We start from the raw sequence: 14603 nt of genomic DNA on the forward strand, positions 1-14603 counted from the left end.
TAATTACAGCGGAGGACACGGTTTCCCTTTCAGCTACTGTCCCGGATCACACCCTAGGGATGAGGCCCGGTGCTGGAGGGACATAGGCCACGTAGTGGATCTCAGCCGACGTGGAGGAAGCTAAGCATTCTATAGTATAATTTTCTTAAACGGTTTTAAAATCCAGAAATAATATTTTTTTTTTGTTAAGACCATCAACTTTTTTTTATTTATTTATTCAATTTATATTCATTAAACCCCTTAACTCACCCCCTTCTCCATCCTCTCCTACATATTATTATTTATTTCTCCCTTTAAACCATGTATTACTCAAAGTTTTATAAATGTAAATATAGCATCTGCCTTTGTGTAATGCTTAAAATAATTCACGGTAAGAAGAAATGATTACACCCTACTGCACTGGCAACCTCTTTGGATTGTTATTAGGTGAAAAAATATAGACTGTTAACCATTATCTAAGACCAGTAATGAGGAATATAAGTAAGAAACCTATTTAAAAACAAAATGTTATGAAGTTATTACGATATTATTTTAATGATTAATTTATTTTAAAGATGTGACAGCGGCAATTACCCTACAATTTTAAGATTTAAAAAAGAAAACTATGTTGCCGATTTGGCCAGAACCAGATACCAATCCTTCCATAATAAACTTCCCAACCACCCAAACCAACTCGTTTCTAACCTAACATCTCCTTCACTACCTAATAATCCTCCTAGGCGTCTGAAAAGAAGATGTCTCCACATGTTTTTATCATGTCATAATATCACTTGTTTTGCAAATTTACTGGATATGTATACAGTTTAAATATCAATAAATAAATTATTAAAAAAAAAGAAACGATAAAAAACCTCAATATTGAAGGTAGGGCCAAAGAAATCTGTGTGTAGTTGAAGGAAATAATGTAATTGTTATATAAAAATAAAAAAAACTTGTTCTAGGTGGTATCCTTGAGAATGGCCTGAGGGCCAAAACGTTAGAAAAATTTTAAAGAATAAAGGTTGAGAGGAAAAAAAGGATCAAAATTGTTTTAAATTAAGAATAAACTAAACCACTCTCAAACAAGCATATATAAAAAATAATTAATGAAATATAAATTGTTTCGAGACTAAAACTGGTTAAAATCTATTTATTTAAACAATAATAACCAGTCTCAAAAAAGTGTAAAGATCATTTATAAACTATATTGCTTGTTCAATTTATTTCCCTTCTTCTTCCTCCTAATATTTTATTTTATTTACTGCCCTCAACATTTATAGGTATATTTTAATATTCTACTTTTTCCTTTTTTTCTAAATACCTACACAGTAGTTAATGGCTGAAAAGTATACATCCCCTAAATTAAGTCTTATCATGGGAGTGTAAAGGTGTCCCTAGGACAATCACGCTGTTGCCCCGTGATTTTTTAACGGTGAAAAAAAATGAAAGTGTTACTAGAATGAAAATATGTTTAAAGGCGAGAAATGCACACATACTGCGCTGTCTTAATCGTAAAATTACTTATCTTGTCCCTGATGTTCTAAAACCTGTAAGTCAAAAATTTAAAAGGTAGTTTCTTGTGTCAATAAGGTTTGCAGAAGTAAACTGTGGTGTGGAATATTTAGCCCTCGGAAAATTGCGCCTTCTAAAGAATTTAAACCTCTAAAATCACACTATTATTTTTCAAATATTTTCTTATCAAATGAAAATTAATACCAAATTATATTGTATTTTATAAATTGTAAATTTTAAATCGAAAATGGATATAAAAATAATTGATATTCAATCTAGAAATTTTTGATTGTGTAATATACGAAACGGGTGTATAATTACCTAAATTAATCATTATCATTGCTTTTACTGTAATTAAGGATTGTCAAAATTCTGAAGCATAATATTCTTATATTTTGTGAGATACTGAATACTAGAAAAATATTTGATGAATCTAGGAATTCATCTTAAGTAGGCTTTTCTGAAATTTGTAGAATTGTTCGAATCGGTGTCCAAAACCTTGCATTGTTATTATATATGGTTATTTACTGGTACTGGTACTGGTATTTGGTGGGGGACCAAGTCCGGCAAGTGGGCCTAGTGGTCCTTTCTGCCAACCCCTGATAGATACTTGAGTTGCCGCCACGCCTACTAACCTAGGTGGGAGTGTCAAGATTCATTCTTCGGGACCGCCGAAAAATGAATGTTAAATGCCCCAGGTGGGAATCGAACCCACAACGTTCCAAACCGGGCGCACTGGGATCTGCGTCTCAACCGGTCACGTCTCTATGGTTAGTTAAGGAAAAGAAGAAAAAATATATAACCCGAAACCATGTCATCATTTAAATAGTTTAACAGGGAATTTAATCATTTAAATTAATTTTCAAAAATGCTAGCTTAAAGTATCTTTAATTTTGCTTAAAATAGAAATAATTAATCATTTTATACCATGTTGACAGTAATTATAAATGAATAAATATCAAATATGAAAGAACTTGATAATTAACTACAGGAGAAAAACGGAGAAATAGAGATAGCAGTTTGAAGGCTGAAAAATCGGAGACAGCCCAGCGTGCTAGATTTCTCCAGATTATAACCATATCTACACGATGTAACAAAGCACATTTTGTTAAACTGTTATATTCTTGACAGGAATAGAGTTGATGAAAATATTATTTTTTAGAATAACAGCAAAATAAAAATATGTTTACAATGTTTGCTTTATACGGTGGTAAGTGAAAGTTGTGTGATGCCCAGACCGCACCAAATTTGTAAAAAATGTAATTCCAAGCTTATTCAGTAGCCTAGTAGAGTGTATTATTAATTAATTTAAATGATTTTTAATTTAGTATCTTTTAAATAATATAAACATTTGTAATAAGGTGTTGATGGTTGACTGTAGATTAATATGTGGAGAAGATGGTCGGGGTCAGCAAATAAACAAAAAAATATTCATTCGTGCCGACGTTTCACGTCTCCATCAGGGCTATAAAACAGATAACATTTATCATTCAGAGAAACATAAAAAATTAAAAGAATAAATAAACCAACAACTTAAGAAATATATATTAAAGTTATATATATATGCATATATCATATGCTTTAATAAGTGGTTGATATCTTTTGAACATATCACTATTTGCTGGTTATGTAAGTCATTAATTATATTGACTAACTTTATTTGTAAGGTCACAAGTCCAAAACAAATTAGTTAACAAAAAACGAACCTCAAAAATAAACATAATACAGATGATTGTGGTCATTAATCTATGATTAAGAAAAATCTCTTTAAATAAGTGAGAAAATTCCTGTAATACCCGGAAGGTGGCTGAATGGAGCTGTGAGAAAACGGTGGGTTGTCTGTTTTTCCAATACAGAAATTGGGTTTCTCCCTAGCCCTTTACCCTTGACAAGATAATTGGTAAAGTTATGAGGAGCCTCGCTGAAAAGAGTGATCCATCAGAAGCTCCTCTGTCAGGAATAACTATCCTTATATAAATTACACTTTTTCCTCCAGCTTTTGGCGTCCTGAAAAGGATCTTACCCCATTCTGAACCCACCCCCATCGCCGGTATGGAAGAGAGGAAATTTCCAAAAGACCTTAAATTAAAATTTTAACTTTAATAGCTTATCCCTTTAGGATAATAAGTGGTTAATAGCTTTTCGAAAACTTGTAACACGTCTCTTAGTGATCAGTTTGTGATGGCTTTGAACCAAAATTTACATCAGTTGTTGTTTTCTACTGTTCTAATATCTCTACATTCGATTTAAATAAATTCATTCAATTACTACAATAAGGATTACTTTGAATCGTAATTTAAAAATTATCTCTCAAGGGGTCTTCGATTTTCATTTTGGAAATTAGATAATTTATAGTACTGGTGCTTATGGTTTGGAAGACCAGAAATTCAGCTTTTTAACGGTTGCAGTAATGTTTAATTTGGAACATAATCTGTTAAGTTAAGGAATCTTTACGTTAACGCCGAACACTGGTAGAACACTGGTAAAAATCAGTCCTAATAATATTTTCCTAAATAAATAAAATAATACTGGCATATTTTAGTTGATGCAATTTTTTTTTAATACAATCAATGATATCGGTTTTATTTTTTTCTTATTCAACTCGAAAAAAATGCTAATTGATTATATTTGATAACCTTGATATCCAATACAGGAATAAAACACTACTAGAAAAAAAAATGCTAAAGTTTTTTTGTTTTTTTAAAATTTATTTATTGATATTTAGAGCTGTACATAAATACATCAAGTAAATTTGAGGAAATCATAATGGTATGGTACAAGCATGTAGAGAAACTGATAGCACTCAAAAAACATTTTTACAATATAAGGTCTCGAGGCCATCTTCTTTAATGCTTAATATTTGTAATAATTAAACGCTAAAATATTTGTTCCTTGGAAATGTTCCAACGATGTAACCGTAGACGGGGTTTTTTGTCTCTCTGTAGACGTTCCCAAAGCTAGGAGGTTGCCAATCAACAAAATACATATGCATACTCATACAAAATTAAATATTTTTGTTAGTCAGGTGTACTACTTTTCAAATAACGCAGTGATGTGTCTAACTTTTTTTTTTAAACGAGTAAAAAAAAAAATAACAATAGCCCCTAAAAATAATAATTAGCCTCCTCTTGTAAGAAAGTTAAACAACATCCAATATCCAACATATTCAAATTAATATTAATACCATTTTTCAAATCCATTCATCTTTCATAGAGTAAAATTCATCGAGTGTAATAACTATTTATTTTTTTCAGATTGTTAAAAACAGACGCAAAGGTTTAAACAATTCATAAGACAGAAGTACTATGTTTTGGATTTTGTTTAATAAACTAAACATTACTCTCCATGACTTCTCTGGGAAATGAAAGAAAAAGCCAGGAATACTTAATTCCACGCAACGTACTTTACTATATTTTTACATAAGATTAAGCAGACATTTTTTAAACCTTAGACGAGAAAGTAAACCCTAAGACCAAACATAAGCAATATAGAATTGATGATCGTTGCTAATTCATATTTTAAAAAAAATATTAACAATCACTCAATTTCAATTAAAATTAATTCATGAAGTAAACTTATTAATACCACAGATAATTGGAAATGGATCCTTGGTATATATTTTATCTATCAATACCAATAAATGTTTTCCAGATTGAACCTCATCCTCCAACCTAATACATTTTAAAGGTAGAGAGGAAAGTAATCCAATCCTTTTAGTAAACTTATAGCCCATAATGTTACAAGGCAAGTTAATCCTTTCCTCTTCTGAAATATAATCCAGTCCGATACGAAATAAAATCCGTATCTCCGTTGGATAAGCGTATAAACAGGCAATTTTTACCATAATCTCTCCTCCGGGATATAACCGGATACCCAATGATAAATTGGAATTCTATCCCCAAAAAGTAAGAGACAAATATGACCTAAAAAAAAATGAAACAAAGTTCCTTCTCAAGAGACGGTTAGTAAATAAAATAACAATCAGATGTGATTGGACTTTGTTAGTTATGTTATGAATGATTTCAGTGCTCCCTTCGGACGAGGGAATAATCTTGAGGGAATTTATAACGGGGGATAGATGCGACGTAATCTCCCTCATATTTTTACTTCTTTAGTCCCACCTTCTCCAAATGTTACCCAAAGGAGCCCATTTACCTGTATCCTTCCTTTTCTCTAAGGCTACTGAATCCAACTTTTTTTTTTTTCTCATAATTCAATGATTTATCTTATTCTGAAAAAAACATCTTACAGGGTCAATAATACTGTCATTATGCCAAAATATCGACATAATTACTGATTTTGTTAAGACAATACTTTCGATATAATGATGATATTAAAGAATAAATGGATATTTTATGGGGCGGTATAGTTTTGTATAAAAAAACACCCCTAACTATATACAACGTTATAAATAATAAAAAAATAATATGATAAAATAAATAGTTAAAAATAATAATTCTTAATAAGAGAGAAAAATAAAGTTAATAACGACATTCGTAGACCTAACAAAAAAACAATTATCCACAAACGGGAAAAATAACCAGTTAATTAAAAAAAATAAATAAGATGGAAGTAATGCTAAAGATGGAATTGATAAATATAGAATTTATAACACGATATCCTGTAGCAGCCTTAGGATTCAGTCGTCGGGTTGCGGTTGGGTTCCCCAAGTTGTCAGTCACTGCTCTTTTAACTGTCCGTAGCTGATAGAACTTTATGAACCGTTTTTTTGTATATAATACTCTCATTAAGTTAGTAATTCCAGATGCAACAAGCTATTTCTTACAAACCAAGCATCATCCACTGCGATCCTAGGATTTGATTTTATTTAATATCATGTGAATTTGTGACATTTGCACCTCTTGTTCTAACCAATATATTTGCGTATTATTATTATTTGAAGTGTAACATGAAAGGTGGAGACGCTACTGCAGAGAGGTTTTTTTCTGGAGATGCTGAGGAGCGAATGATTAGAGAAAGTATACGGGTAGAATATGATTAAGTGATATGGGAGGAAGAGGTAGAAGCAGTAGTGGAGAGATTAAGACTAGAGAAAGCAACAGGAAGAGATGGCATCGTTCCTGAATTCATCAAATATGGTGGAACAGAATTATAGAAAGCATTTCAGTGCCTTCTTCAGAAGTTACTTCCTGAAAAGGCTATTCCTTCGGATTGGGAGTACAGCATAATTGTTCCGATTCAGAAAAAAGTCGAATTCTAACGAATGTGAGAACTATAGACTTATCAGTCTGTCCCAGGTTGTGTACAAGCTCTATACCTCAATATTAGAAAAGAAGCTGAGAGAGGTAGTGGATAGAGACATAGAAGAAGAAAAGGCTGATTTTAGGCCTCAACGCCAGATCCAAGAGCTTATATTTTTTCTAAGAACAATGATTTAACAATCGTGAGAACGAGGAAAGAGTATCTTTTTGGCATTTATAGATCTAAAGGCTGCCTTTGATTCGGTCGCTAGACAAAAGCTGTGGAATGCACTTTCTGTAAAAAAAACATCCCGCAAGGATTGTTAGAAGCTATAAAGTCGACCTACCACGATTCCAAGAGAATAGTAAGGATTGATGGAATGATATCTTTGCAATTGAGAAAGGAGTAAAGCAAGGAGATAGTTTAAGCCCCCTCCAGTTCATTATTTATATGTATGAAATCCTGAAAATGTACAAACGGAGAACAGCCAGCACTACTACTGGCAAATGGAATATGAGGACAATAGCCAGGTAATGGTATTTGCGGATGACATTGTACTTGTAGCAGATACTAAGGAAAACCTACAACAAGCTGTAACTGAATGGGAAGCTGAGCTAAAAAGTAAGGGAAGGACCATCAATGTCAGGAAAAGCAATAATGCATATATAGACCGGGAACCGAAAAACATTTAAATACTTTGCAAAGGTGAACCTGAATGTTGTAACTGTCTCCATAAAGGATACCATTGAAAAGAGACAGCTCAGATGATTTGGACATATTTGTGGGATGTGTGAAGACAGAGATCCAAGAAAAATATTTTCAGTCCAGACCAACAGGACAACCCCCAAGAGGGAGACCCAGAATACAATGGAAGGACTACATCTCCAAAGTGAGAGAGAGAAGAGGGAAAACCTGGGATGCCATGAGCGTGCTGGCTCGGGATCGAGAGGCTTGGTTTGCTAGGACAGAGGCACTTCCAAGCTGAAAGGCACTAAGAAGGAATAGAAAGAAGAAAAAGAATATATTTAATATAACGATAGTCCATAGGAATAGCAACTGGTTGTGCAGTTCATCGAACATTAGGAAACAAGCCCTGTTAATAATCTTCTAAATATTAATAATCCTCCTACATTCGTCTTGATGATTTACTTAAAGACAGTGCAGTGCGTTCAGCGTTGTTGCCTTCTATAAAAATAAATATGGAAAAAAAAGACTGGGAGAGTTTTTCAATTTCAGGTGCTTTTTTAATATTGCTCGATTTAACTAAAATTTCCTCTTCCCGTTTTAAGCTAATATTTCAAGAGTGATATAGGACTGTCGCTCTCCGGGGGTCTTAGCGGGGTGGGTCTGGTGGGGAAGGATTGTCTTTTTTCTGTTATTATATCCTCTTTTGAGATTTAATAATTCGTAAACAGGTGTGTAAAAAATGATGAAAAGTAAAATACTTACAGTATATACGTTTAAAACAATATGAAAAAAATGTTATATGTTATTAAGGAATTAAAAGCAGTAGCTAATAGCGCATAAATACTACTACAGTGGCTGAGGTCAAAGAAAAAATTGATACTGTGTTAAGCTTTTTATCGTGAGCGAATAAAACTACAATCCAAAAAAAAGTGGTTCCTCACGCACCAAAAAAGAAAATGGTTTGTATTTGTGCTCTTTGGATTTTAGTGGACATAAAAGGATGTCTCAGCTCCCAGATTAAAAAGTAGGGAGGAATACAAAAAAAAAGTTGTATTACTATGAAACAAAGTTCATCGTCAGCAGCCAACTAATATACATTTTACAATTATTTCATTTTATAATTTTATTACATTAATTTTTTTGAACATCAAAACTGATTTTTTTTAAATAGTGCAAATCTGACAGATTTATTATTATTATTCTTTTTTATTATATTGTTATAGTTTGAGTTATTACATTTGAGTTATAGTTTTTATAGTTTGAGTTATTACATAGATTGACCGTAAACTGGCATTCGTGTGTAACAACTCTAATAGCTGAGACGATCACAGTAAAGAAAATGACCGCAGTCTACAGTCCTTTGGAATACGTTCAATACTTAATAAAATAAAATAAAAAATTGTCAGACGTACCATTATTCAGGAAGAGCAGGAATAACTTTTATTTTCTACCACCGCTAAGAATAAGCAGCTCTAGCGATTCTTAAGACAGCATGCACGCAGTAAAAAAATTCCCATAGATTATTGGATTCTGTGACACAAATTCACACGACTACAATTAGAGTAACTCTAGGAAACAAATATAGCGTCCATCTTTGCCATTTAAGCCTTTTTACTACAAAAGCTCATATTTTTTATGAAGAATTTTCCAGAATGTAAGGATGGCAACTCATTTTTTGCGTTCTTCTTTTTCTTTAGTAATTATATTAATAATAGTTGAAAATGATATCATCATTACTTGACACAATAAAAAATTAATTTAAAAAACGTAGTCAGAACAAGGCTAGATAAAGACTGAATCATATTAAAGCCACCTGTAAGTATCCAACGAACAGGAAATTCAAATTCAATACTCAAGTCGGATGAAACTCAAGTATCTTTCGAGCCTCTCCAGTTGCTCTTTATAAAAGAACCATAGTTAAAAAAAAAATTAAAACCGTATTCTTGCGATCCACTTGGAAAATTGGTTATATAACTACCTTACCTACTTAAGTTTGTATAAACCTTAACCAAAACTTTAACTTTTACTCACTTCATTTAAATATTTATTTTAACTTACTTTTTGTTTTTGTTTGTTTGTTTGTTTATTGGCGCGACAGACCGTGGAGGTCCAAGGATTGGTTTTCATAGGGTGGGTCATTCCCATGCCTATTTTTGTGAGTGCTACCCATTGACGGGCCTAACAAATACCCAAAGGGAGGTTGTGAGTGAGTATTGTATAGTTATAAGCTTGAAAAAATCCCGCGTAGGGCCGGGGACTCGAACTCGCAATCTATGGATTGGCAGACCGGCGCGTTACCATGCTGTGACCGAGTGGGTTTGAGAGAGGGAATAAAGTTATAGATTAAATGAAATAAAATTTTCAAATGCAATTAAATTGTTAAATAGAGACAAAAAATTAAAATATTTGTGTTTAGAGTGTAGTAAATAAATCATGTAAATATACGTACTGTATTTATGTCCGATCATGGATTGATTGTTAATGTATTGTAGCAACCCAATATACTTAGTCAGCATGGCTAAATAAAGCATCTCTCTCTAATTTTTGATCAAGGTTGTAACAACATTAAATAATGAATATGTTATCGATTTGATTATATTATAATTATTTTATTCTTATTATTTAGGTATTTTTGATTAAGTATTAAAATATGTATATCTCAGGTTTTTTTTATAAAGATTATAGTTAAATACTTCCATCTCTACACGACATCCTGTCCCATATTTGTAAATAATAATTATAATTCCGTAATAACTTCGAAATTTCATATCCTCTTCCAATAGTAATTCCATTGGACAACTGCCATTTCCCGATGTTCACTAACATTTCAGTACTACGGCTGGTGACATTGCACATACGTATAACTTATCATTATTGGAGATGAAATCGGAAAATTGTCCTCCGATATTAATATTGCGGCCCTCAGGCCGATGGCACGTGACCAACACTAATGAGATCTGTGAATTACCTCGTAAAACCAACTCCCTCTGCTAGATTCTTAGGATACCGTCCGGCCGTCATATTAGGAATCCATTGTGATCAGTGAACGTTTGTCAGAATAATTTAGATGAACGGCAAGATGAGGCAGAGTTAGTGCTATGCATTATCGATTGTTTAATGTCTAATAGAGTTTGATGGAATCAAATGGACTACTAATTATTTTTTTAAATTTTTAATTGGACTTACTGTATAAATCTTTCAGATTGGAAATGTATAAATTTGACCTGAACGAAACTATTGACGCAGTCTTAAGTATTCGCAGGCAGTATTCCATTTCTAATGATAAACAGAACATAAAAGGGGTAATAATGATCTATAGTTTAACATATTTAAACGTGTTAAATTGAAAAACTAATGTTAAATAGAGAAATTTTTCCGTCTCTTACCATGTTAAAACGATATAGCATATAACTTGGTTGAGAGTCTGTTACTAGGTTTGTTAAATGGAGAATGACGCCACAAAACAGCTCAGCTAAAGTTCTACACCATTTTATTTACTGTGTTAAGTTACTTGCTCGTAGTTTGTATTTGGATTATTTTTGAGTATAGTTTATTAGTGTTGTTTTGGAGGTTTTTAAAACCAATAAATTACGATAATAATAATAATGTAATAACAGTTGTCAATTAGCTCATCTTGATTCCCTTCCTCACAAGTTAGAAGATCAACAACTCACTCAGTAGTCAAATATTTACACAACTTCAAATTTCCTCTCGAATTAGGAATGTTGTAATAAATTACTTTAATGAAAACTTATAAGTAAACAATAACATGAAGTTTTGGAAGGAAATTTGTATAAAACAAGTTGCTCAAAAAATCCGCTAGTACCTCTTATGCATTTGACATTTAACATGACTTTAAATAGGGCTGCTCACAATCCTATACGTAAATAAGATTTTAATCCTATAACATTTAACATGATAAAACATTTCACATTTAACACAACATCATGAATACCCCTATAAGGCAGATCTACACATTTCATCAGTACAGAGAGCTTGTAAAAGAACTGAGTAGAAACATAATGGCACTTTTCAGTCAATAAATAGTTTGAATTTATCCTTCTGATTGCCCCCCTTCCTAGTTGGAAATTTTTTGTTTTATTTTGTTTAAACCAAACTCCCAATAAAGAAAAGTGTATTTTTCCTAAGATCTAAAAAGTGAACAACATCGATCTTTAACTCCATTTTCTGCTAAATAGGAACACCTTCACTTGACTTAGTGATTGAAGAAGGATATTGCCTTTTGCTCAGATAGCCGAAATATCCAACTAAAACAATCAGAGATTTCTTCAGTAACAGAAAATGTATATCTACGAATGGAAAATAATGAGAATTTTTTTTCTTTTACAATATTATAAAGGTTTAAAACAGTGCATATAATGTGTTTTATCATCAATTCAAGAAGTATTTAGTACATTTTTTATGATTGTTTCTTAAATTTAATCAAATATTGATTAATGTAATTAATTAATGATTAATTTAAATAATTAATAATTAACTTGATTTAATAAATGTATTAATAACTTAAAACTATTTTGAGTTTTAGGGGGAATAAAAATATACTGCAGTCTTTTAGAAACCTCATACTCCACTCTGAGAGTAGTCCAGATGGCACAACCCTGTTGAATATCCTTATACTGATACATTTATTTTTAAGTAGAAAAAAAGAGTTATCAGAAAAACTGAATTTTGAAAGCATTTTTTTTTTTTAATTTCCCCGACATTTGTTGAATGGAACTACTTCCTTGATGTTGCAGACACTTCCATTATGATAATCAAATTTAACAGACATAAAATGATGATAATATTCTTTATAATAACCATAGGTAACTGCTATATCGAGCAGTGTTCTAAGATTTTTTTTTATTTATTCTCATTATAGCTTGATCCTGGTGTACGTCTGTTCACATTTTTTCAAAGTCAACCGAGTAAAGTATAAGAAGCCGAGAGGACAATTCTCCATGTGTCATTGTTTCAAGTTGAGAAGAGATATATTTTTTTATATGTATCTTAAATAAATGTACTGGAATCATTGATTACTGGCGTGTAATTTATTAAGCCATTTTCAATTTTAGACAAAGTCTGGAATGTTGAAATTTTATTTAGTATCATCATTTACCTCCATTAAATACCTTGGATCAAAACATCGTTCCATAACACTGCTTTACACCATGTTCAAGAACATATGTTTAAATAAACGTTAGTATGATTGTAAAGAAATATGAAATCAGTGATATTTGAAAAGGAAAGTATGTTGTTATAAAATTCAGCATAAGGATATTACCAGATCGTAAAAAATAATTTTCAATACTAGATCAGATTCTACGAAGGAACTGGAGATAGATAGAGGCAAATATGCGAAAAAAGAAATACGAAGTGAAATGTATAAAAATTCTAAACCCATGCATTAAAGTTAAAATTAAAAGGATCAACCAGAATGATGGAGAATTTTGATTTCATATATAACTTTCTAGCTTTCTAAACATCTAAAATTCAAACCAAGATTCTAATGGTCCAAGGTACATTAGTGAGTGATCAATGACGCATAACGTGTCAATTGTACAATTGGTCACAAAACAATAAATCATAAATATTTTTCAATAACTGATTTGTTTTTTACTTATTTATTTAATACCATATCGGCCTGATGAGCCTAAATCGTTGATATAACCGTTATTTTTTTTTTTTAATACTTCTTCAAAATCAAGAAAAGTAAAATTAATAACAAAAATAACGACATTCGTAGACCTAATAAAAAAAAAACTCTTTAATGGGAAAAAATAACTTAATTAGAAAAAAAGAATGAGGAGAGAAAAAAAAATAAAATAAAATTGAGATAGTGTGAATAATGGAATTAATAAAAATAGAATTTATAACAGAACATCCTGCAAAATGTTCCCCAGTTGTTGGTCACTGCTTCTTTAGTGGTCGGTAAATGGGAGTGGAACTTCATGAACCGTTTCTTGATATAATTCTCTATCGACTCCATTTGTTATTCCCGATGCAATTAGCTATTTCTTATAAACTAAGGAGCATCCACTGCGATTCTAAGGACTTTATTTTTAAAAGATTGTAATTTTTTTCTTTGTTTGTAAAGGATGCCGCTCCTCAGACTTACCAGCCGTACATCAGCAGTGGCCTGAATATTGTTTTTAAAAAATATATAATAGTTTCTGGTTTCAATTTGGATTTTGTATTTAGGATAGGATATAGCATTGTTAACCCCAATAACTGTTTAATACTTCAATTCTCAATAAATACAGGTGTAATAAGTAATGATTTTGCGATCGGGAGAGACATTCTCATTGTTATGTTTCAAAAAAATGGATATAAAAAATAGAAGAGTGAATTGTGATCTAAGGTATTTTTTAACTATTTTGATGATCCAATAATTGTTGCAATGGTTTCAAAAGATTTGTATAAGCACATTCACTGATTTTTCGACGTTATTATTTTATCTAAAATTAACAAATCAATTTAGATGCACCCCAAATCATATTTATTAATTTACTTCTGTCTATCTGAAGAGGACCCTTGAAGGAGCCGGTTGAAAGGACCATGGACAAAGGATTGGACAGCTACCCTCTTCTCTTTCCCTTTGATCTTCTCAGTATTTATTTACATTTCATTTATGGTTTTGTCATTTATGAAAGAGAATCCTCGAGATGAAAGCGAAATATTCCTTTCAAATGTTTTTAAATGATTATTCTCTTAATTGGCTCCTTGCCAGCCGAGTTTCAGCTAATCTCGTCCCTTTAGGCCCGCGAGATTTACCATCGTGCTATCATTTAATTATGTCGTTGTGCGATTATTCCTCTTAAATCCTTATTAAGTTGATTCAAACTCATAACTAACGGGAGGAGGGGGGGAGGCTTCGTCTTAAATTCGTTGTTACTTTAAAACTTCCCAACCGCCCCTTAAATAGACTATACAAATCTTATAAAAGTTTAATTGCTGAGCTGAGCTGGCTTTGTTCAGTAGCCCAATCAGTTCCGCGCCTAATGTTTGAGTTTGATTTTCTTTGTTTAAAAATTTTGGATAAAGAATCGTACTGACGCATATGTATTCACATATATTTAGAGTTCAGTAAATCCAACCATCGAGATAAAAGCATAATAAAGTCTTCCTTTTTGAAAAAAAAAATTGAGTAAAATTACAAAATCAATTATTATTTAAATGATATGATAATTATTTAATATATTATTCTCTGTTATTAATGTATA

The sequence above is a fragment of the Halyomorpha halys genome, unplaced genomic scaffold (assembly GCF_000696795.3).
Source record: "Halyomorpha halys isolate HHAL.00 unplaced genomic scaffold, Hhal_1.1 Scaffold50.1, whole genome shotgun sequence".
Classification (NCBI taxonomy): Eukaryota; Metazoa; Arthropoda; class Insecta; order Hemiptera; family Pentatomidae; genus Halyomorpha; species Halyomorpha halys.